General features: G+C 45.9%; 1 protein-coding gene across 1 annotated transcript in view; it reads left to right on the top strand.

The window, feature by feature from the left end:
* The first annotated feature begins 18981 nt into the window (after nucleotides 1-18981).
* Nucleotides 18982-25311, top strand: part of LOC128822722 (mothers against decapentaplegic homolog 2-like) — an 89713-nt gene continuing 83383 nt past the window's right edge. Inside the window, exon 1 of the mRNA XM_054004538.1 lies at nucleotides 18982-19021. The gene's annotated coding sequence lies outside the window, so the exon portion shown is untranslated. The remainder of the gene's footprint in view (nucleotides 19022-25311) is intronic.

Below are 25311 nucleotides of genomic sequence, written 5' to 3'. Positions count from 1 at the left end.
TCTCTCTTTCCTCAATAGTAAACAAAGTTCTCAATCTGGCTTGTATGTTATCCCATGTATAAACGCTGGTTCCCAGAAACTTCTTTAACCCGTCTGCCACCCCTAGGGGATCATCTATTAAGCTACCCATCTCTCTTCTGAAGGCTCTGATGCCCCCGGTGTTAAGTGGCACATTTACATATCCAATAACTCCTGGTGCAGTTGGTATTTTTCTCAACGGGAGAAGATTGTGCTCCCTTTTTCTCTCTTCCTCACCCCCACCGCTTTCGCTATCGATTCCCTCCCCCGTTTTACTCTGTGTTCCTCCTGCAGGAGGAGAAAGAACAACCCCAGGCGGGGGGAGTGGGGGGGCAGCCGGTCCCGCAGCTTCCGCAGGCTGGGATGGAGGCCGGGGCAGCTGCACCTGCATGGTCTGGGACGGGGGCACAGGGACCGGATGTGAGGCCCGAGGCTGTGGTGCCCGAGCTGGCGGGGGCAGGGGCGGGGGCGCTGGTATTGGGTGGGGTTGCCGTGCCTGCTGTACAGCCAATAGTCTAAGGGGTCTGAGTTCTTGTTCCTTTCCTGATTTTTACTGTAAATAACCGAACTGCTGATCCCACCCAGATCTTTGCATCCAGATCCCGCAGTTCCTTTCTATTTACATAAGCTTTCAGGACGTGACACACCCATTCCTCAAATGCCCCGAACATGGGCTAAAATCAAATGACTCCTAATCTCTTTTCCTCCCCACACATCCATGTAAAAATTGATAATTTTTTCCTTCGATTTCCCTTTTCTTGAATGACATTCTTCCCAGTTTTCCAGTAAAAAACCTAGGGAACTCTCTGGGGGAATATCTGGTGTTATAAATTGAGGCGAATAATTTGTTCAGCCTTTCGAGAGTCAATCAGAAATTTATTGGTTACAGCAAGCTATGGCAAACAAACAGCGCTGGGTGCAGCTGGGGAGTCAGCGCTCCGCCTACGGCTCACCCTGTTTCCCCCTTCCCACAGTCTTTTATACTCTTTCTTCTTCTGTGTCCGTGGTATTTCTGGGTGTACTCTGTGCTTGAGCCCTCTGTTGCTAGGGGGTCTTCTTCTACTCTCTGGTGGTCGTTTGACGAAGGCTCCTCTCTTCTTCCTCGGTGAAAGTCCACGGCCCTGTAATGATCTTTTCCATATAAGGCTGTATGTTATATGCGCCTAAGTTCTAGTTATACAATCAGCTTAAGTAATCAACATACTATCTAGTTCCTGTCTTGTGGTTTTCTGTTATCTACACAAGTCTTCTCCTTTCTGTCTTTCAATTTCCTTAATGAGGAGCAAAGAGTCCTTTCTAACTTATCACAGTCCCCCCTTTTCTTTTTCTTTATTTTGTTCATCAAACCTTTTTAGTTCTTGTAAGCTAAGGGCTAAGGTTTCATTAGTCTCAGGATCCTCTGGTATGGGTTCATATTTGGCCCTTGTTATAAATGAAAAATGATCCAGCCAAATTAAAACAATAAAAAGAATTTATTTTAGCAATAGAGATCTAACTTAGCCAGGCACAAGGAAAAGGACAGTGCCGAGCCCGGGATCGGCGCTGGGTGCAAGACACAGAGATCAGCCTCAGCAGAGGTTTCACTCTATGCTCCCACCCCACCATCCTGATACAAGCAATTTTTATAGGGAAAATTTTGCCTGAAGCCAGGATTTCGGCATTCAGTCCTTTGTTTCATTCAAAGTCCCATAAGTTGATGAGATTTCCTTCTCGGCGACAAGGCAGAACAATTCGAAGTCCGGTGTCGTTGAAACTCTTGATGAAATTTACGGGAACACAGTATTCACATGTCTCGGCCCGGCGGGGGGGGGCGGGGGGGGCGGATGTTCCTGATGTCCATCTCGGGTCGTTCACGCGATGATCAGTGCCTGGGTGTCTCCATATCGCCTCAGGCGAGCCACATCCTTTTGCTTGTAAATCGGGTTTCAACACACACCTGGTTTTGCCTGAGAAGGGGGGCTTCTAATGCCAAAGGGTACCTTCTAACAACTATTTAATATTATATATATATCATGCAAAAAAATGCCGCGAATTATACCTGTTACATATAACACCCTTATCAACATGAGGGCCTTTACTATGTCTACTATCTTAATAAAAATACACAGGCTAAAGGTTAGCCTTAAAATCAGCAAAATTAGGGGCCCTGCAATTGTGGACAATAGGGTAGTCATTTCCCTTTTCTGGATTCGTTGCCCTCTAGGTGCTTTAGGGACGACTGAGCCATCCTGAGGAGGGAGATCAGTATTCAGTTGGCAGTAATTGGAGCATTTCAGCATTATTCCACTCGGGGGGGGGGGCGGGCCTGGTTCTTTCCCCTCTGCCTCGCCCGCCGACTCAGGTGCTTCGAGCCGCGGGGTAAGCCATCTTCTCGGCAGCAGCGGTACTCGCCAGTGCACCCAACCCCTTGCCCCTACTAACTTTATACTGCTCCCAGTTTTTATCCTTTATTGGGGTTGAGTCGCATGGAACCCTCTATATTTCTGTCTGGCAGCACCTCTTTGTAATCTGGGCAACGAAGGGAGAGGACTCACTAGGGTGGAAACAGAAATTTTCTGGATGTAATCCTCTGGAATAAACCTCCCACCACATCCCAGTCTCAAATCGTACCCACTCCCCTGCCAATTCCCCTAATTTTAGCACTACCTCCGTGTTGTGGTTTGACATGGAAGTGAATTTTTTCCAGGAAGTTGGGTCAAACCAATCAGTAGTCAGGTTTGGATATTGGCACCTGGAGTGACCACTGAAAGTATGGACACGCCTCTGAGAACACAGGGGGTTAAAAGTAAGAACTCCCAGGGGAACTGTCTCTTTTGGTTCCGGTCGTCAGAGAGTGCAGACCTCCCCTGCCTGGCCTCAGGCTGGGTGGGGGAGGGGAAGCCACGCGGCCTTGTCTGGGTAGGCCGAGGGGCTGAGGGTCTGGAAACCAGCCAGCTCCTGTAGACGGAAGGGTGGAGAGAAGCGGAGATGCCTTTGCCCCCCCCCCCCCAAGAGGGAAAGAGACAGAGAGCCTGGCGGCACCTGGAAATTTGCCGGCAGAAGAGAAGGAGAGGGGGGGGGGGGATGCCCACCGTGGGAGGCGGAATGCTGGATTGAGATATCAGCCGTCCAGGGAGTCTGAACTTTTAACCCTTTCCAGGAAATGAGGGCTTTTTAAAAGTATTACTCCTCCTTGATTTGTAGTGGAAGAGAGATAGTCCGGGAACTGAGATGTTAGAAGAAGAAATATTTAGGTGGGAAGAGATGATGAAGTAGCTTTGGCTAGACTTTTCTTGTTAGCCATGGACTGAACCAAACTCTCCTGCAATAGAGACTACATTTTAGGGGGATGCAGTGGTGACCCAAGGAGACCTGTTTCAGCTTCGAGCAACACAAGAATGGCGAGAAACGAAAAAAGCTGAAGAGGGAATGGTGATACCCTCTGTCTTCGGGAAGAAGATGAGTCCTGTTTTTGGACCCCTCGGCCCCAGGGGAAAATGGGGGGGACTGTAGTCCCAGGATGAGAAACTGAACTGTTGTATCTTTGGGTCCGTGGCAAAGCATCCTTAAAGGAGCCCTATGAGCAGTCTGTCCATGCACGGTGGTGAGAGCACTGTGACATGAAATGGAGAGTGTCACACTAGCAGATTTTTTCCGGGCGGTTGCCATGTGTGACAGGGAAACACAGGGGGGCAGCTGTGTTTCCTGGGGGTCTGTGGTACAAGAGAGACTTCTCTCTCCCTTGATAGTTTGAGTATAGATTACCTGAAGGGTGGTGATTTGATCAAGAATCCCGGGTGATGTTTCATAGCTGGGTGTTTTTAGAATTGAGAGGAGGAGGGGTGGTTTAAAAGGTCTTCATCCTGGATTTAGTTTATGTGTTTTCTGTATTAGTAGTAGTTTAATAAAGTTTTTTTTCCTTTGTTATTAAGCTTAGGCCTGCTCTGCTCTGTTCCTGATAACATCTCACAGCATTTATTTAGAAAAGGTGCATTTTCATGGGGATGCTGGCATTGCGCCAGTGTCCAACCATGACATTTTTGGTTCCCTGACCGGGAATCGAATTCTGGGCAGGATGAGATGAAGATAAGATGAGAGCTGTGAGATGGGATCAAAAGGAATAAGAGCAAAGCATGTATTAAGTTATGGTGCCAATATAGAGGTAGAGGGTTAGTGTAGGTTATTGTTTTATGTAGAAGTGTGTTGAATGTAATTTTGATAATAATTTTAGAAATGTGTGTTCTCAGAGGCGAAGGGTGGAGTGTTGTGGTTTGACATGGAAGTGAATTTTTTCCAGGAAGTTGGGTCAAACCAATCAGTAGTCAGGTTTGGATATTGGCACCTGGAGTGACCACTGAAAGTATGGACACGCCTCTGAGAACACAGGGGGTTAAAAGCAAGAACTCCCAGGGGAACTGTCTCTTTTGGTTCCGGTCGTCAGAGAGTGCAGACCTCCCCTGCCTGGCCTCAGGCTGGGTGGGGGAGGGGAAGCCACGCGGCCTTGTCCGGGTAGGCCGAGGGGCTGAGGGTCTGGAAACCAGCCAGCTCCTGTAGACGGAAGGGTGGAGAGAAGCGGAGATGCCTTTGCCCCCCCCCCCCAAGAGGGAAAGAGACAGAGAGCCTGGCGGCACCTGGAAATTTGCCGGCAGAAGAGAAGGAGAGGGGGGGGGGGGGGATGCCCACCATGGGAGGCGGAATGCTGGATTGAGATATCAGCCGTCCAGGGAGTCTGAACTTTTAACCCTTTCCAGGAAATGAGGGCTTTTTAAAAGTATTACTCCTCCTTGATTTGTAGTGGAAGAGAGATAGTCCGGGAACTGAGATGTTAGAAGAAGAAATATTTAGGTGGGAAGAGATGATGAAGTAGCTTTGGCTAGACTTTTCTTGTTAGCCATGGACTGAACCAAACTCTCCTGCAATAGAGACTACATTTTAGGGGGATGCAGTGGTGACCCAAGGAGACCTGTTTCAGCTTCGAGCAACACAAGAATGGCGAGAAACGAAAAAAGCTGAAGAGGGAATGGTGATACCCTCTGTCTTCGGGAAGAAGATGAGTCCTGTTTTTGGACCCCTCGGCCCCAGGGGAAAATGGGGGGGACTGTAGTCCCAGGATGAGAAACTGAACTGTTATATCTTTGGGTCCGTGGCAAAGCATCCTTAAAGGAGCCCTATGAGCAGTCTGTCCATGCACGGTGGTGAGAGCACTGTGACATGAAATGGAGAGTGTCACACTAGCAGATTTTTTCCGGGCGGTTGCCATGTGTGACAGGGAAACACAGGGGGGCAGCTGTGTTTCCTGGGGGTCTGTGGTACAAGAGAGACTTCTCTCTCCCTTGATAGTTTGAGTATAGATTACCTGAAGGGTGGTGATTTGATCAAGAATCCCGGGTGATGTTTCATAGCTGGGTGTTTTTAGAATTGAGAGGAGGAGGGGTGGTTTAAAAGGTCTTCATCCTGGATTTAGTTTATGTGTTTTCTGTATTAGTAGTAGTTTAATAAAGTTTTTTTTCCTTTGTTATTAAGCTTAGGCCTGCTCTGCTCTGTTCCTGATAACATCTCACAGCATTTATTTAGAAAAGGTGCATTTTCATGGGGATGCTGGCATTGCGCCAGTGTCCAACCATGACACTCCGTTAGTTCCCTCTCGGTTTGATAACACCTTTTACAGATTCCGGTAGGTGGTCTCCCGTTCTGGCAATGGACCCACCACCGTTCTTGGCAAATTTTACAAATAAAGCATACAAAAGGGTAACATTCACAGTCTGTTCTTTCGCAAACAACCGTATAATCACTAACAAGGGGGTAGGTATATCTTTTTTGGTCTCCTATATGGTTAGTCTGTACTACCGGTACTGAGTCCATTAGTTCCTCTTCAGAGTGACCTTTGTATCTCCCGGCTGACTTGTGATTTTCCAGTGATCGTCCAAAGTGATTGGTCCTTTTACTTGGCTCGCATGAGTCCACCCTTTTTCGGCAGTTCGTATCGCAGTTTCTGTAGCAAGCAAGACAACATACGGGCCTTCCCAACGAGGTGTTAAAGAGTTTTCTTTCCATGATTTAATAAGTACTTTATCCCCAGGCTTAATTTTATGCATTGCCAAGTCCAGGGGTGGTCTCTGAACTAGAAGTGCTTTTTCCCTCAATTCCTTCCTTCTATTCATAATTTGTATAAGGTAATTGTTGATCTGTGAGTTATCTATACAAGGATGGTCAACAGGAGCTTCCAAATCATATGGCATACCATATAACATTTCAAAGGGGGAGATTCCCACATCAGTTCGGGGTTGTGTACGAATATTTAGCAAGGCTAGGGGCAAGCATTTTACCCAAGACATTTTGGTTTCCATCATCAACTTAGTTAATGGCTTCTTAATTTCCCCATTCATTCGTTCTACTCTTCCCGAACTTTGTGGGTGCCAGGGGGTGTGGTACTTCCACTGAGTGCCTAAGGCTGTAAAGACCTCCCTTGCTACTTTAGATGCAAAATGGGGGCCTCGATCTGAATCTATTATTTCTATTAGTCCATACCTGGGGATTATCTCCTCCAAGAGTAGTCTTACTACTGCCTGCGTGGTGGCCCTTCCTGTGGGAAACGCTTCCACATAATGAGTCAAATGATCTACCATCACTAGCAGGTATTTATATCTCCCCACTTTAGGTAGCTCTGTAAAATCCACTTGTACGTGTGAAAAAGGTCTTCGAGCTAGTTCCCTTCCGCCCATCACCCTCTCTCTTTGCTGTTGTTTGTTTACCCTTTGGCATGTTAAACATTGCTGTGTTACCTGTTTAGCTAAGTTGTATATCCCTATACACATGTATTTAATGGCAAACTGATCAATTAACGCCTGAGTTCCCCAATGAGTTTTATTATGTATTGCTTGCAATATCCTTAAGGCCGTTGCTTTAGAGAGCACCTCTCGGCCATCGGGTAAAACCCATTTGCCTTCCTCTTTTTCCCGCACTCCCATTTGATCCAATCTTTCTTTTTCTTGTGTGGTGAATGTTAAGATATATTTTACACCATGAAACCAACAATGCTTTTTTTTAGGATTTCCGCAGGCGCATCATATGGAATCTACTCCATACGTTTTCCAACATGACCAGCAAGGTGTTGTTTCTAGATCTTCTCAACAGGTGGTACAATCTTCCCTCCGCATAATCACTGGTTTGTATGTTAGCGTCAGCAATGCTGCTCTTTTCGCCTCTTGATCAGCTAGGTTGTTTCCTCTTACTATAGTTCCTATCCCTGCCTGATGCCCTCGCACATGTACCACTGCTATTTTCTTCGGGTATCGTAGGGCTCGCAAAATTTCCTTTATTAATTCTTCGTGAATCAGTCCTTTTCCCTGGGAGTTTATTAACCCTCTTTCCTCCCAAATTTTCCCAAAGGTGTGCACTATCCCACAAGCATACTTAGAGTCAGTATAAAAGGTTCCTTCCTTCCCTTTCAATAGTTCTAATGCTCTAAGTACTGCATATAACTCACATGCCTGAGCGGAACAGCTAGGGCTTAGGGGACCAGATTCAACTACCTTCAAGGTTTTTCCATCTACTATAGCATACCCAGACTTTCATTTCCCTTCTACAACCCAGGATGACCCATCTACAAATAATCGGTCTCCGAGCTCTAATTCTTCTTCTTCTAGATCTGGTCGGGTCTTTGTTTGCTCCTCTATTTGTTGGAGGCAATCATGGGCAAGCTCAGAGGTTGGATCCCCATACAAAAATTGGGCAGGGTTTTGCAAATTTGTGGTTTCTATGGATAATTTAGGAGACGATATCAAAATACCTTCATACTTTAAAAGTCTAGCATCTGTAATCCATTTCTCTGCCTTCTGCTGTAATACTCCTCTTATGTTATGGGGTGACATAACTCACAGTTCTCCCCCAAAGGTAATCTTGCCTGTTTCTTCCACCAAAAGAGCTGCTGCTACTACTACTTGTAGGCAGGTAGGCCAATCCCGACTAACGGGATCGAGGATTTTGGATAAATATGCCACGGGTTTCTTACTTCCAGCCCAGTCTTGGGCCAAAACCCCATGTGCTGTCCCTTCACTTACATCAACAAATAAATAAAAGGGTCTCTTAAGGTCTGGAAGACCGAAGACAGCAGCGTTCACTAGTTTGGTCTTAAGGACCTTCAGTCATTCCTCATCCTCTGAGGACCACTTTAATAATCCGTCTTTGGTTAGTTTGTCATAAAGAAATTTAACCTTTCCACTGAAATTCTCTATCCATTGTCTACAGTATCCCAAAAGTCCCAATATTTGCCTTACTTGTCTTTTTGTCCGGGGCGCCTGAAGTGAAAGTATTCCCTGGACTCTTTCAGGATCCAGTCTTTTTTTGTTCCCTTAGTCAATCTGTGTCCTAGATATTTCACCTCCTCTTCAACAAATTGTAATTTAGATTTTGATACTGTTAGTCTTCTTAGGCTAAGGAAATTTAGCAATTTTATACTTTCTTGCCTTACTGCTTCTTCTTCCTTTCCTGCAACTAATAAATCATCTACATATTGTATTAGAGTTGTCTCTTCCCCCAGTGTATAATCTCTTGGGATCTGTTCCAAAGCCTGTCCAAACAAATTAGGGGATTTAGTAAACCCTTGGGGAAGCACAGTCCATCTCAATGGCTGCTTCCTATGTGTGTCCGAGTCTTCCCATTCCAAAGCAAAATAATCTCTATAATTTTCTTTAACGGGACAAGCCCAGAAAGCATCTTTCAAATGTATTACACTATACCATTGATTCTCGGGTCCCAATTGACTTAAAAGTGTGTAGGGGTTGGCAACCACGGGAAATCTCTCAGTATTTCTCTTATTTATCTCCCTCAGATCATGTACCAACCTGTAGCTGCCATCCAGTTTCTTTACTGGTAAAATGGGGGTGTTAAAAGGGGGCATACATGGTTCAAGCAATCCTTGCCTTAAGAGCCTGTCTATTTCCAGTTTCAATCCTCGTCTCCCTTCATTGGATGGAGGATACTGTTTGACCCTTACGGGAACCTCAGGGTTCCTAATGGTTACTTCAAAGGGTTCAATTTCCAATCTTCCCACCGTGTCAGGGGTATACCAAACTTCAGAGTTTATCTTTGCTTTATCCACAGCTCGTAAGGGGCGCAATTTAACACTTAACCTATTTTCTATTATATCTACTCCAATTCCTAATTCTACCATTAAATCTCGCCCCAAGAGATTATAGTCTGCTTCTGGAACTAGTAGGAATGAGCCCACCCCTACTTTAGAATGGGTTTCAAGAAAAATATCTTTTATTACAGGTACTCCAAAAGGTTCCCCTTTGGCCCCGACTACCTGTGTTGTTTCGGATGATACTTTACACCCCTGGGGAAGGGTTTGGACAGTCGACCTTCCTGCCCCCGAGTTCACAAGGAACTCATACTCTTGTTGCTGGGGACCTAGTTTAACCTTTACCAGGGGATCCGTTCTCTCCCGTGTCCCCAGCCAATAAAGCCCCTGACACCCCTAGTCTTCATGAAACTGTTTTTCATCAGACATCCTTTGTCGACATTCCTGCTTCGTATGACCCCTCCTCCCGCCTTTTCCTAGTCTGGCTTCTAGTTACCCACTGGTTATTCCCCTGGAGCTCAACATTCAACTCATCCCCCTCCGAGTCATCTTGTACCGGGGCAGAGGGTTCAGGATGTTGTGGTGAATGTGGAGGTAGGGGTGGGTAAAGGTTCTGGGGAGGAGAACGGGGCGGGGGGGGGGAAGTGGTGGAGGGGGAGGAGGTATGTAGGGTGGAGGGGTGGAATCGGATAAGTCTGTATCCTCTTTCGATCTTTTCTTCTTCTCCCTAGTACTAAGTGCAAACAACTTAGTGCGAGTTTCCCCCACTATCCAGAGGGAGGCATACTCACTTTCCTCTAAGTTAAAGGGCTCTTTAGAATTCACATAAATATTTAAAGCCTGACATATTCAATCCTCAAGTGAGCCAAACACTGGCCAATACAAATGGTCCCCTCTTATTTGTTTCCCTCCCCAAACCTCCATGCAGTAGTGCACCATTTTCACCTTGTCCTTTCCTTTCCTGGAGGGGAAGGCATCCCAATTTTTAATCATTAGTCCTAATGGGCTATATTTGGGGAAGCTTTACAGGGGTTCCCCCACCCATGGGACCAGAGGGCTTGCTTTTCCTCTGTCCCATCTTCTGGAGTGCCTTCTTACATACACCTCCACGCTTGCCTCAATTCGTGGCCCAGCCCGTCGCCGGGTGTGGGAAATGCACTACTATGAGGTCCACACTCGCGTCGTCTCACAGAGACGTCTCACTCATCACACTCCGGGATCCCAACCCCAACCGAGCGGCCCCTGTTCCCTTTAAACGGGGCAACCTCAGTAGCCCCGAAGGACTACTGAAAGGTACTTACACAATCCTGTGTCTTCGCCTGGGACTTCATGCACAAAGATTAAGGGGTTGCTGGCTATTCTTTGCTTGTCACTGAATTTGGGTTTGTCTGACGCTGTTGAGCAGGACGGGAACAGAGAACTCCAGATCAGGAGGCTAAGAAAATGAACTCTCCATTTATTTCAAAAGTACCACTCTATATATAGAGAACATCGAGAAGACTCATTTCATCGGTCTTAGGGTAAAAACATGTCACACCATTGGTGTGCAGTGAATGATGCACATTAGCAGAACATAGCTATAAACAATGTGAATAACAAGATAGATTAGAGAATTATTTACATTTTTTCCCAGCTGTTTCCCAGGCTCTTGCCTGGTTAAAAAACCTTTCTCTTTCTCTCTGACTGAGCTGAGAATATCCACATTTCCTCCGTTTTGTTTAAAAAAAGAAAAAAGGAAAAAGAAAAGGCGGTGTTTGTGCCCTCCTGCAGGGCCCTTGCAGGAAAGAGAACAAACACAGCTCAAGAGCCTTATCAACTCAAATCAATCAAAACCTCAATTTGGATATTGACTCAGAACAGTCGAAGAGATTCCAAACTCATAGTATAAATTTCAAGAAATCAGTTACCACCTCCAAGATAGTAACAACTCATTGTCAGTCTGCCAAAGGAGTGGCAGTCCAACTTGTCAAAACCCATTTCCCAGTGTGAGCAGATGCCCACATGACAGAAAAGAAGGCATTAACAAACATGTGCACATACCCAAATCAGCCAAATTCGGAATTTGGCAAGATGAGTAACATCTGTTTGCCACAGCTGCAAAGCCTTTAGGCCTCTGGGATTTATCCCAGCCAGTAAGGTGCAGCAGGTCAAGCCTTGGTTGGCATTCATCAAATTGCTTTTGCAAGGTGTGTGCACTTGATAGAAGAATCATGCAAGGCTTTTGGCCCATGCAGTCATGTCCTCAATGAACCACTTGAGTGACATATGAAATGCCATGAAATTTCTGAAATGCCATGGCCACAGCCCTTAACTCAATCACTTGGGCCGAGGCTGTCGTGGCTTTCCAGTACTTTGAGCTGTTAGCTCTTTCCCCCTTTTTTTTTTTTTTTTTTTGAAAAACCAGCAGCACCTGCGGGCTCTAGGACCCTGCGGTGTTCTGCGAGGCGGAGGACCCGGTCCAGGGGGCCGAGCCAAGCGTCCCACACCTGGCCGGGGGGGCGGAGAGCCCAGGCTCTCTGCCGAGCCAGGATCCACGCGGCTCGGTCCCTCCCCCCAGCTTCTCATAGGTATCATTTGGGGACCCTGAATCTGGGGTCCCTGGGACACTCCATGGCCACCCACAGATGGACGACCTATTCTAACTTTATATTTCCGTGCACGCCTCCACCAGGCTGCAAGAATCCCGGCAATTCCTCCGGCTTTTCGCCCTCCCCCCACCCCACCTGGCCATGGATGAAGCCACAGCTTCACGGGACCCCGCTTCTCCCGCTCTGCGAACAGGAGCAGGACGCGCGGGACGCGGGCAGGGGAGGTTTTCCCGGGAATATAAAATTCCATCCTGGTGTGAAAAATGCATATTTTATGACTGGCTTTTCGCAAATGTCACAATGAATATTATATGTGTAATGTAGGAAAGTTATGCTGTATTAATTCTCTCAAGTAGTGTTTTGAATTTATTTTTAGGTTATACCACAGTGTTAAAATAGAAACTATACTATGTAAGATACTTTATAACTAGCTCAAGAAAGAGATGGGATAATCAAGGAATTCTTCGCACAAAGATAACAATTACAGAAACCTCTAAATTTTCCAGAGGAGAGGAATTTATGGCTTTCCTTATCAACAGAAACGAACTTCTTCAAGCCTGACTTAGACTCGAAGGCGCCTGGGAATTAACAGAAACTTTTTGACAAGTACCAGACGAATTTCTTGTTTTAAATAAAATATATGCATAATCATGAAGTGTTTTGTATATGCAACAGGCTATTGCTTTTAAGGTTATTCCTTTGTTCACAAGGCATGCTTGTCGTGGCTTAAGTGCCCGAGAGCATCCGGACGTCCGTAATTCTTTGCTTTTTATTGTCTTGTAATTGTCCTAACTCTAAATTTTTATTAGTCTAATTGTATTACTATTTTTATAACCATTTTATTATTATTAAACTTTAAAAATTTTAAAAACCAAGTGATTGGCGTTTTTCACACTGATTTTGGGGATCTTGGCACTACTCATGCCTGCCCATTACAAGGGGCTGCTCCTCGCTCTCAGTGTGTCCGTCCTGCCGCGGGATACAATGGACTGAATCGCGGCCCCACCCCCATCCCCAGCCACGGTAGCAGCAGCAGTGACGCTGCTGCGGACCAAGCCGGAGTTCCCTCCCGCTGCCTCTGCCTCAGTGGGACAGAGCTCGGGGGAGTCTGGGGGAAGCGGAGGGAGTGGTGGGCTGGATGCAGGCTCTGAAACAAACAGGCTGGATGTGGTGTCCAGCACAAGGCTGCCTGCTTCTGCCGGCGGCGGTGGATCACAGAGCGAAGTCGCTGCTGAGTCGGCTTCAGGCAGCGCGGCGATGGGAGCCGCTGTGCCCTGCGGGCGCTCCCCGCCCGCAGCGAGCGGCGCGGGGGGTGTAGTTTCCCCCGCGGCGTGGCACGCCGCCAGCCCAAGCGGAGCGGGCGGCGCGGCTTCAGCAGCGTCTTTCGTCGCTGGCGGTCCCGGGGTCGGCGACGCTGTCGGTCCCGGGGTGGGGGGCCGCGGCGGCAGCTCTCTCAAGAGTGGCGCTGGCGGTCGCGGCGGGCTCGCTCCAGGCAGAGCGGTGGGTGGAGCGGCAGGCGGGGCGGCGAACCCCGCTGCCGGCAGGTGTGGCGCCACGGCAGGCGCTGGTATCTCAAAGGATATCAAATCCCTCGGTCCGCTCGGTGCGCAGGGAGGCAGACCGGGAGGCAATTGCTCCTGTCCCGTTGGCAAAGCCGAAGCCCCCGCGTGCGGCGGGGGGCGTGCCAGTACCAGAGGGTGGGACCGGTACATCTGCGCAGGCTCCATCAGCGAAGGAGTCAGGGGGGCTGCGCCGGACCCCCCGCGAATGCGCTCTGGAAACGGGGGGGGGGGGGGGGGCTGCGGAGCCGCGGGCTGTGGCGGCACGGCGTGCTGCGCAATCAGTGGCCGATCTGTCGGCAAAGAATATCTTGGCTGAACGTAGTCAGAGGGGTGGGAATACTTGGGCTTAGCATGAGTTCCCGGCGACATGTAAAGTCCGCAGGGCGTCCCAGCGTCTCTCGCAGACCCACTCTGTGCCGTGGCGGGCCTCGGCACCGCCCCGCCCGCCTGTCGCCCACTGATTCCCGAGACACTGCTGCATACCGAAGCGGCATCCTCATTTCCAGACAGCTCCCATTCGGAGTCACTGCTCCTCGGGGTCTTACGAGGCAAGGCCGTATAGATGCATCCCCAGACTGCAAACAGAGCAGACGCTGTAGCGTCCCTTTTCCTCATTTGCTTCAGGAGGCACCGGCCCAAATCGTTCCAAACTTTACGATCAAAGGCGCGTCTGAGATCTGCAGGAAATCCATTGTCCCGAGCCCAACCCAGGAGCTTGATGAAGTCATCATCCGAGACCTGGATCCCCAATTGTGGGGCGCAGCCTTGCCAAGCGGCCAAGACCACCCGTTCAGCCGTAGATGGCTGGTTCCCCATTGTTAGGAAACCCTCCCTTAGCAGAAGTCCACTTCAAGAGACAGACAGTCCACTAGTTCAGGGAAAACCGTCCCACTCAGTTCTCGGCTTCTAAGAGCCGACCCGCGGTCCAGACAGGACCAAGCCTTCTCCGGAAGGCACACGGTTTCAGCGTTACCTCTCTCAGGAGGCCAAAGGTGTCCGGCCAGAGCCTCCAGGCTACTGGCGTGGAGCTGCGCTGCAAAGCCCCCCCGCAAGACGCTGTGGTTCGGGGCTTCAGCCGACGCTGCAATCACGTCGGGGTCACTAGATGACGCTGTTGAGCAGGACGGGAACAGAGAACTCCAGATCAGAAGGCAAAGAAAATGAACTCTGCCTTTATTTCAAATGTACCACTCTATATATAGAGAACATCGAGAAGACTAATTTAATTGGTCTTAGAGTAAAACCATGTCACACCATTGGTGTGCAGTGAATGACGCACAGTGGCAGAACATATCTATAAACAATGTGAATAACAAGATAGATTAGAGAATTATTTACATTTTTTCCCAGCTGTTTCCCAGGCTCTTGCCTAGTTAAAAAACCTTTCTCTTTCTCTCTGACTGAGCTGAGAATATCCACATTTGTCGGTAAGGGTCCCAGAGGGAAGACTCCTGAGCGGGGCCCGCTGCCAAGGCAGTGAGGACGCCTCCCCGTGAGGAGCTTCCAATGGATAGCCCTTATCCGAGTCACGGCACCAGATTGTTATAAATTGAGGCGAATAATTTGTTCAGCCTTTCGAGAGTCAATCAGAAATTTATTGGTTACAGCAAGCAATGGCAAGCAAACAGCGCTGGGTGCAGCCGGGGAGTCAGCGCTCTGCCAACGGCTCACACCATTTCCCCCTTCCCACAGTCTTTTATACTCTTTCTTCTTCTGTGTCCGTGGTATTTCTGGGTGTACTCTGCGCTTGAGCCCTCTGTTGCTAGGGGGTCTTCTTCTACTCTCTGGTGGTCGTTTGAGGAAGGCTCCTCTCTTCCTCCTCGGTGAAAGTTCACAGCCCTGTAATGATCTTTTCCATGTAAGGTTAGTTATATGCACCTAAGTTCTAGTTGCACAATTAGCTTAAGTAATCAACATACTATCTAGTTTCTGTCTTGCAGTTTTCTGTTATCTACACAAGTCTTCTCCTTTCTGTCTTGCGGTTTTCTGTTATCTACACAAGTCTTCTCCTTTCTGTCTTGCGGTTTCCTTAATGATGAACAAAGAGTCCTTTCCAACTTATCACATCTGGTATGTTGCTTTCCTTTCTTCCCAGGGGTTTTTCCTGGGTTTCCCTTTGAGGTTTGCTTTTCCTCTGTCCCATTTTACGAGGTACTACGGTATTATTTCTCAATCACTTCTCTCCATCCGTGACCAGAACCCTCGTGGATGGCTGGAAATGCACTACTTGGAGGTCCTCTCTTACTCTGCAACTATTGTTGCGTCTCAATCACTCACGCATTCTCACACTTATTCTCAACTGTGTTGAGCAGTTTTACAGATTTACCGATCAGCGTCCAGCGAATCAATCGTTTCGCGGCGTTCAATCTGGTAAAAGCTCCCTTTTATTTCTTCCATCCTGCAACTCTCCCCTGGGCCTTTCCTGGTCCTAGACAAGGTAGGCTTACCAGTCCCCCGACTCCTGAGGGCGCACCTTTCCTCCCCTTGCCTTCCTGTGGTCGACGTCCAAACCTGCCTCGAGTTTTGGATTTTACGTGTGCAATGGGTTTTAGGATCCCACATGCCTGACCACCCCACTCAACCATGTAGTACTTATGATTCATCTTCCCATGTGGATTCTGTCGTGGACTTAGAGTTTTACGAGTGAAATTTTCCGTGGTTCCAGAGGGCCTCCCCTCTTGTGAGTCTTTCGGGAGCTTCCGAGCTCGTTTTCTCTTTTGCTTGTGGCTTTGGCTGATTTTTCTGGCTGATTTTTCCAACAGGGTCTCTCGGTTTCACTCACACTGTCGGGGCCGCTTTAACCAGTGGGGCGCCCCCCCCGATGGGGAGAGAAGCCGTGAAACTCAGAGTTGGATCACGTACGGGGGTCACCAAATTGTTATAAATGAATCAGTCAAATTAATACTAAAAGGAATTTATTAAATTAAATCAATGTAAAATTGGAAAAGCCACAAGCAAATCAGCACTGAGCCAGGCGATCGGTGCTGGGTGAACTGGGACTGGACTAATGCAGAACCATACCCTAGCAGTTCACAAGGTACTGATTTCACAGGGTCTTTTTTATACTGTTTCCAGACTTAGCGGGATTCTGGGGGGCTCCTCCTGTTTCCTTTTGTCCTTTTTCACATATTCATGCATGTTCTTTTCTTGTGGTGCTTCTAAACAGAGGTTTTCCCGGAATACTCTGATTGCTGAAATCCTGTAAGTCGGTAATCCCCTTGAATATCTTGCTCTGGTGATGAATATTCATCTTATCGTTCAAGGCGTATCTTCTAGACAGAATAATCCTTCAGAATAACTATCTTTTGAGACAGGAATTCATCCTGTGTATATTGCTCTTTCCCATCACTTGGTTCCATTAAAGAGGATACTGTATTTTTTAGTCCTGAGCATGAATTTATTCTAAATCATATATTACAAGGGTAACTGGTGATGTATCTTAATCACTATAGGCAATGTTTTGTAGCAATGATTATGTGCATTGCTTAGCTTATCCTTTTGCAATTCTTTGCAGGTTTGCATTATAGTAAATTACACTTGTTCCTTAAGTTTGTGTCTGTGTCTTTGGTGCCGACTCTGCCTACTGGCAAAACACCAGAAGATACAGAGGAGATTAAGGCCTGGAAAACTGGAGACTCCCCACCTGAGAAAAAGATAGCAAAAGGATTAAAGAATGTGCACCAGATTAACATGAAGAGGGAGAAATCAATAACCAATAGAGGATAGAATACCAATTAATGAAAAGATTTATGTAACTTAGAACCGATAAATATTAATGTATTTGTTTGCTGAAAATGCATAAATAAGTGAAAAATTTTGTATAGGCATCTGTGTGGAGGCCAGAACTCTGTCAGCCCCACACACACCTCTTGGCCAAGAATAAAGTAATATCTTACTTGCCAACATCAAAAAGACAGTGTTAGGGAGTCTCATTTATCCCAGCGATTTCAGTGACACTGTCACTTGTTACATGGGAGAGAAGACCAACCCCTACCTGGCTACAACCTCCTTTCAGGCAGTTATAGAGAGACGTCTCCCCTCAGCCTCCTCGAGATTAAACACCCCCATCTCCCTCAGCTGTTCCTCATAGGACTTTTTCAGCCCCTTTCCCAAGCTCCATTGCCCTTCTCTGGACACACTCCAGCACCTTAATGTCTTTCTTGGAGTGAGGGGCCCAAAACTGAACACGGTACTCCAGGTGCAGCCCCACCAGTACAGGGGCACGGTCACTGCCCTCGTCTTGCTGGCCACACTATTGCTGATACAAGCCAAGATGCCCTTGGCTTTCTTGGCCACCTGGGCACATGCTGGTTCATATTCGGCTGCTGTCGACCAAAAGATTCAGGATGTGATCAGGGAAAAGGGGCCTGGTGAGGGCTGGGGTGCAGGTCATTTTGTCCTCACCATAGCTGCGGGGACTGTGCAGTATTGTGCCCCTGAGGGGTCACCGTGGTTCCCATCCGTACCCGGACTCTGGGGGAAGAGGTTTTGCCCTCCCTTATCCAAGGAACATTTAAACCTCGATTTAATTACGGCTTTATTGGCCGCTTGAGGGCAGGAGGTCCGGATGAACGGAGCGGGGGGTGGTGCCACTGAAACAGAGATTTTTGGAGTTAAGTTAACAAAATGAATTAAGCATTTATAATTTAGCTTGTAGAGGTATGTATTGAATTTTAACCTTTTACTTAAGAAACCTTTGCCTAGTACAAAGAGCATAAGAAAATGCAAATTTCTGAAGCTTCTTGCATAAAGAACAATACCAGAAGAGGCAAAGAACCCAGATAAAGAAGCTCCTCTGTCTCCAAGCCTATCAAGACTGACAAGCGTACTCAGATAAGCACCAAAGGACCAAAAGCGCACGCTCAGAGAGGAAAAGTTCAAAAGTTCAGCCATGAAGAAGACCAGAATCTTCAGCCTCAGGACCACCGAGAGACCCCCGTACGACCACCACAGCAAACCACGCGTGCCCAAAAGGGCGTGGACTTATTTAGCATGAGAGGCGAGGACAGGCGGGGCCAGGGGTTGAATATGCATGCAAAAGTTGTGCGATGTATTGCATATGGAACATCTTTGGGAATAAAGGTGTGGGTCAGACTGAGGCTCGGCGCACAAGTTTTGGAGAGCTATCTCACTTGTGCCGGGCGCTGACATACATACCCACTTCATAACTACCCCAGGTTACGGAGTCTATTTATTTATTCCGCGTATCGCTTCATCACCGTGCCGGGTCCGCCGCGGTTCCTGAGGTAATTTCTGTCGGGAAACAGCGCATTGCTTTTTGCAGCTCCCACCTGCGCCCGGCACGGAATGCTAAGGCAGCGGCGCGCGTGCGCTCATCCTCGGTGCGCCCGCGCGCCTGTGGGTAGCTCAAACTTCCGCTCTGATTGTCCTTTCTTGATCAACCACCCTTAATGGGCTCGTGGAACGAGGAGTGATCAATAAGCGCCGCCCCGCCCTCGCCGCGCGGAGCACACCGCCCCACCCAGCCGGATCCATCTCTCTTCGCCTCGCTTCTTTTTTTTTCTCTTTCCTTATTTTTTTTTTTTTCCGGGTCGCGTGCACTCGATTGGCGGCTAAATGCGCCAATCGGCGGCTGGGGTCGGGCCTTGGCAACCCTTGCCCAATCCTCGCCCACTTTTTCTCAAGTGACGAATGGCCGAACCAATGCGCCGCCTCCCCGCCCACTGCTGGGGGCGGGTCTGAGCGGGAGCCAATGGGTGTGGGGAGGGCGGGCGCCCAGGGGAGAGCAACGCTGAGGGAGCAGGGCGGCAGGATTGCTTGCTGAGGAGGAGGTTGGTTTTGGGGTGGTTTCGACGAGCGCTGTGGGAAAGGAGTGCCCCGTCGGCGATGTATGGGCTGATTAGGTCCGGCCTGGTCCCGGCGGGAGACGGGGATTCCTCCCCGTGCACTTCTTCACTCTTTGTTGTGGTGGGGCGCTGCTGGCGCTGAGGGCGGCAAACAGGCGCGGTGGGCCCCAGTGGCGGCGGCAGCTCGGATTGCCTCTCCTGGCGGAAGGAAACTGCCGCGGGAGACGGCGGGGGTGTGGGGCGGCTCCTGCTGGCTGCTCACAGGGTCTGCTCCCAGGAAGTAGGGCCGGGGCGGGAGGTGTCGCTGTCACCTCCTCCGCTTTTCGCACGCTGGAATAGCCCTCGACGCGGGGTGTTGAAAGGTGGGAAGGGTTGGCCTGCGCCCTCGGTGTGTGTATGAGGGGTGAGGGGAAGGGGGAAAAAGAATATATGCTTCTTTTTTTTTTTGTTCCTCCCTCTCTTGCCTGGACTTTTTTTCTTACAGAGGTTAGGTGTGCAAGGCTTCGTGCTGGGGTGGTGGAGAAAGCTAGAAGCAAGTTGGAAAGAAGTGTTTAGGATTGCAAGGTTTCACTTCAGCCACTGCTCTTTTGTGTATTCCAGAGGCGTGGATGTGAAATATACACAGTCTACATGAGACATGTACATGCGAATTGATTAGTGGTTTTCTTCATGGTATTAGTTTTAATGCAGTGGCTATACATGCATTGTAAGATGTAAACAAACATCATGTGTTAAGTATGTCATCTACCTAGATAAGCACATGGAAAAAGTTGTGTTCTGATAAATGCAAGTAGTTGGTGTTACTGCAGAGTTCCTTTTTGTAATTTTGTGGAGTTTCTATTTGTAATTTTTTTGTAGGGGCTGGAGGGGAAGAGAAAAAGTGTGACAATAGTCTTTTAGTCTTCATTCTGGGGAAATAAAAGAAGGCTAAAAAGTGGGTGAATGAAGAGCTCTTGTGATAGTCTTGGGGAGCTGTTGAATTGAACAGCTGGAATTCATACTGCAGCCTAGTCCCATGTATTTTTGTTTGCCTGTCACAGTTTTTGACTAAAAAAACCCCAACGGGGGTGTTGTGCTCTTTTCAAATCCTTTACAAACAAGTGGATAGCATTAAGAAAAAGTTTTGCTTACTGGGTTTACCATCAAACTATTTCTGAAAATAGCGCTAGTAAATGCTGCAACCTGTGTAGGGCTCATGTTATCACAGTTCATGGTTATAAATGAGTCAGATTCCATATGTAACAAAAACTTTATAATAATAGCTTATTAGGAAACTGCACATAACAGCAGGTTTGTCTTAAGTGTTCTTCTTAGCCTGGAGAGCTGTACTTTCAGATTGATTTGTGACATTATTTCTGTGGAGACTGGACTCTCTAGTGGGAGACTGATTAGTTTTTGCTCTGTTCTCCAAACTGGAAAAAAAAAATCAAACCAACAAAACCCCCTCTTGTTAAAGTGAAAGGCTTCCCTTAGTCTATACAGCAACATTGTTCTTCTTTCCTATGCTTCACTGCAGTGTTGGAGCTTGCATTGTGTGAGTAGATTGACTGTGTGTTTGTTCTGAGGTATAGCTTTAAAACTTTAATGCTTACAAACGAGTGAATTAGAGGAGAATGAGAAGTAAACAGGAGGTTTGTGAAGTCCCTTCCCCTGTTTGCTTAACACTATCATAATGAAAGATAAGTCTAAACACATACTTAAGACCATATTGTGATTTTAATAGAGTAACCTGCTAGTTGTTCTTCCGTTGTGTGGGTCAGACTCAGACTACACTGACAGTCACCAAAAGGAATGAGAGTGTTTGAAGATCCAGTTTTCTTTATGGAAGAAGCTGGGTTTGTGTAGTATAATCTTGGAGAAGAATTTGTCAGCTTTCCTGAGGTTCTGCTTGATGAATAAAAAGAGCACCACAATTGGAAAAATGCGGTTAAAATCATTGATCTCTTAATCGATCTCTTCTTTTATTCCACCCAGAACAATATCAAATAATTACAGTGAATCTCCAAATGAAAGCCCCTTCTGGGTCCTCTGTTTTCCTGTTCTACTTGATCTTTCAGAAGTGTTGAGCATCAGTTGATATAATTGAGTTTATTTGAGCTCCAAAAAATTCTCTGCTACTAAAGAGAACTTTAAAAAACTTCTTTCCACCTCTGTAATCCTTTTCCCACAAAAGTACTGTGAGAACAGGCCTGGATAATGACTGATCTCTGCTTGAGACTGAAATGAATTCCTAAGTTTTGTTTGTATAAAGAACAGCGCACAAAAGTTTTAATTATTATCAAAAGTGTTTTTGAGCTTTCAAATGTATTCAATGCTGCCTTAATGATTGTGCATATAAATGCCCTGTAATTGAAAGCACATTTATGGGCCTGACTTGCTTAGTGAGCTGTAAATTCTGCTTTTCAGATTGGATTTAATTACTTTTATCATAAAGCCATTAACTGATTGTGAAGTGTGCTGAGGCAAACAATACCTAAGCTTACTTTGCTAAAATATTTGTAATTGTTGATTTGTTAAACTGAATTACTGCAGGTCATGCGATGGGATTAGTTTTTTTTTTGTAATAGAATGGAGAGTACAGACAGCCCTGTGTTCAGTACTCTGGGCTACTGCAGAAAACCTTCCTAAACGTTCCTCTCCACTTTCAATAGAGAAACTGTTACAAACAGTAAGGCTTCATTCCATATGACTTTTTATTATTATGATGGGCGACAGCCATAAGTGGTCAAGTAACACCAAGAAGAGACTGAGAGGGCAGTTCCTGGGTGTCCTATCAGTTTAGTCTGGAACTCAAGCTAAATTTAATTACACTGGAGCAATATGAGCTGATGCAAAGTGAACTCTGCTTAACAAGGGGGATTGTTTGAGAAATGTTTATGTTTGGCCTGTATTGAAAGTGATCTTGCATTAACTAACTGTTAAATTCAATTGTTTGGGGTTTAGTGAAGTGGAGAAGCTGCTAAGCTATACAGATAAAAACTGAAACAGATACCTAGGTACCTGATAATCAGTTCTGTGACTATTCCTGTCAAATTTAGCCCAGGAGTATTTATTTTCTAAAATAATGAAGTTGACACTTTGTTACACATGAAAAATTTTAGTAAAAATTAATGAGGTAGGGGCTTAAACTGCTGTGGTTTGGAGTGCTTCTTTGGTGCTTTTGTGGGGCTATTATGGCCTTCTAGTTTTAAGGAGCAATACTGCTAGGCTGTTCATAACACTAAGTGGAAGAAGTTTGCTGCTTTGCAGAAACAGGTGAATTGGCTGACCACAGTTGTAATTTTCCTCATTTGTAATTCTAGGGGAGTTGCTAAAATACCTCGGTCCTATTAGTAATTTCATCAAAGGTTAGTAAAATGAACATCTTTCTTGTGTCTCCAGTTGCATGCAATTTTAGTATACTATGAATGAATGTGTTACATAGAGTGCAATTTTCTAATAGCAATATAGCTTTTCGTTACTACATTTGGATGTCATTTGCAGTAGTCCTTAGTAATTAAAAAAAAATCCAACTTCTGAAGCTTTCATAAGGTCATGATTGTGCTTATTTTAGTTCTGTGTATGAGAAATATGAGTTTTATCATTTGATTAATAAACAAACTTCATGAAGAGAGTGAGAGGAAAAAAGTCTACTTTCAAAGTAGGTGGGTAATTCTGTTTTCAGTGAGCTAAAGGTACTACAGTTATACAGTTTCAAGATGCATTGCAATACTAGAGCATAGTATACTTAAAAATTGAGTATGTTGAGTCTCTGTAGGCATGTTTGAAATTCTCATTCTAAAGCTGACCCAGAGCAAGAATTTTCCTTGCTCCTGTCCCCCCAGATCACAAGCAGCCTGCCTCATTGACTCATGTCAAAGCTCAACCAGGGCCATGGCTTTTTACTCTTTGGAACCTAGGGCTGTGAGCTGGCCAGACGGAGCCCGTCGGGAGGGAGCTCTTCAGAGCCACTCCCCACTGCTGGGCTAATTGGCTGAAAAGCTGAACTGGGAGTTAGATTTGAGGGCATTGCTCAGTAGGGCTGCATTCCCCTTCCTCCAAAGCAAAAAACCCTAAAACCCTAACACCCAAAACCTAGTAAGGGAATACTCAAATCTGTCCTACTATGACTGAAATATGAGAAGATGAGCACCATCTCATTTTCTTGTGTGGTTGTTTTTCAGAAAAGTATGTATGTGGCAGTAGGCTTGAGCTTCTCCAGTATGACAAAACCAGGTGTCTAATATTCATTTGTAGAGAAAGAATTAGCCCTTGTGGAATTGCAAAAGGCAGTCTTTGGAGGGATTGTGGCTGCAATAGAAGTGAAATGTCTTCTCTTGTCTGTTACACTATGTAATTTAACTAGAGTGTATTCTATCTGAAAGGGAAAAAACTGGCTTTGATTTTAGTTTGAAGTTCATGCAAAATTCAGGTTTCCTGCAAGTTGAGAAAGTTCTCTGTGTTAATGTTCTCAGATTCCACAGAGAATAAACTGTCTCCTTGGATGGAATAACACAGCCTGAAGGATCAAGAAGCAGACAATAAATTAGTTTTGTTTTTTCTTCTGTTCAATGCAAGATGAAATACTTGTTTTATTGTTTTTCCGAGTCTTAATGACTGACTTAATATAGGAGATGTGCAAGTACTGCATAAACTATGCCTTTTAAAACTTCAACTCCCACTATTGTTTAACCTAAGGTCTTGATTCTGCCTTAAATAGACTATGCTTCAATTAATGTCACTTTATTGTGAAACCAGTAATATCACTTGGGCACATGTGAAGGGAAAGGGTGGATATACCCTTGTCTTTTGAAAGATCTGAAACGTTGTGCAGTTGGTGAAATTGATAAAGAATTTTGTCCAAATTCCAAGAGTAATGAAAAAAAAAATGCCTTAAAAAAATCTCAGAAATGGGACTAAAATTGTGAGGAAATGAGCTTGTAGACTCTCTCTCAAATACCACTAATTATTTTCCTTGATCTTCTTTCCTTAGGAGCTTAATTTACATACTCTTTATTCCAGAACAGCTCTTGCAAATGAAATTCCTCTAAGACAGAATACTTCTAGTAAAACTAAGAGAGATCAGATTTCTTTATTTTCAAGTTTAAGATGAATAAGCAGACTGATATGAAATATGTTGCATAAGGTTTTAGAATAAATTAGCCAGAAAGCACTTTGATACTTTTGGTAACACCAGTATGTTTATAGTATGTTCCAGTTACTCAGGAAAGGAAAATTTCTTTTGAAGATGTTAGTCTGATAGCATGCTGTCTTTAAGGTTTACTTTGTATTTTATGCTTAGTTATTGCTGGGATAATGGGCTTAATACTTGTTCCAGAGGACCACAGCAGAATGAAATAAATAGCAGACGTGACTCAAGCTGTGACTTTAGAAGCTGCCCAACTATGATACTGTTTGACACACTATAGAAACGTATGCATCAAGAAGCAGAGATACTATGGGGGTAGAGATTAAATAAATATCACCAGAGCTAGGCAGTTTGTAGCTTTTCCAGTATTAATCTATTGGGAATAACAGCATGTGTTCCCTGTGTTCCATCAATCTAAAGAAACTCTTGTACCTCTCTGGGCAACAGTGAGTGCACCTTGAGTATTCAATGCTGCAGTTTTAAAGCACAATCCAGAGAATGTGGAAAGGGATAAAATAGTGGAAGTTTTCTGCTATATATTGCACTGCTGCCTTGATACTAATAGTTCACCTATAGTTGAGCTCAGGAAGGGATCTTAAAAATCTCTCTGCAGTTACTCAGAGTCCCTGTATGTTGGTGTGTTGTAGTGGAAATTGAAAATAGTACATGGGAATTAAAAATCAGATTTGGGCTGTGGTGTTGGGCCTCAGTAGAAGAGAGTGAGCAAAGAAAGAGGCAGTAAAAATATGTGATTGTGAAGCACACTTAAAATCCTTAGAAGCAAAGGCTGTAAATGTGTACTCATTTTTTTTTGAGATGGTTGGTGGTAGACTACAAGGAAATCACAAAAAACGTATGGCAAGGAAGAGGGGGTATTACATATTTAGCATGTATTTAATTTGAAGCCAATTTAGCAACATGGAAATGTTTCTTGCATTGTTGGCAAAGATTGTTTTCTGGGTGTGTTTGAGGAAAAAGCATTTTATATTTTTTTTGTGAATGAAGAAAATGTACAAGGCAAAAGAACTAGAGGAATGTGTTTAGCAAGAGGCTCGTATCAACAGTGGCAGTGTATAAGAGGATGATTCTTTAGGAACAAAGATCAAAACCTGTATTACTGTATCAATTTGAAGGGAAAAGTTAGTTG

The sequence above is a fragment of the Vidua macroura genome, assembly GCF_024509145.1.
Source record: "Vidua macroura isolate BioBank_ID:100142 chromosome W unlocalized genomic scaffold, ASM2450914v1 whyW_random_scaffold_30, whole genome shotgun sequence".
Taxonomy (NCBI): Eukaryota; Metazoa; Chordata; class Aves; order Passeriformes; family Viduidae; genus Vidua; species Vidua macroura.
This window is presented reverse-complemented; position numbering and strand designations above follow the sequence as displayed.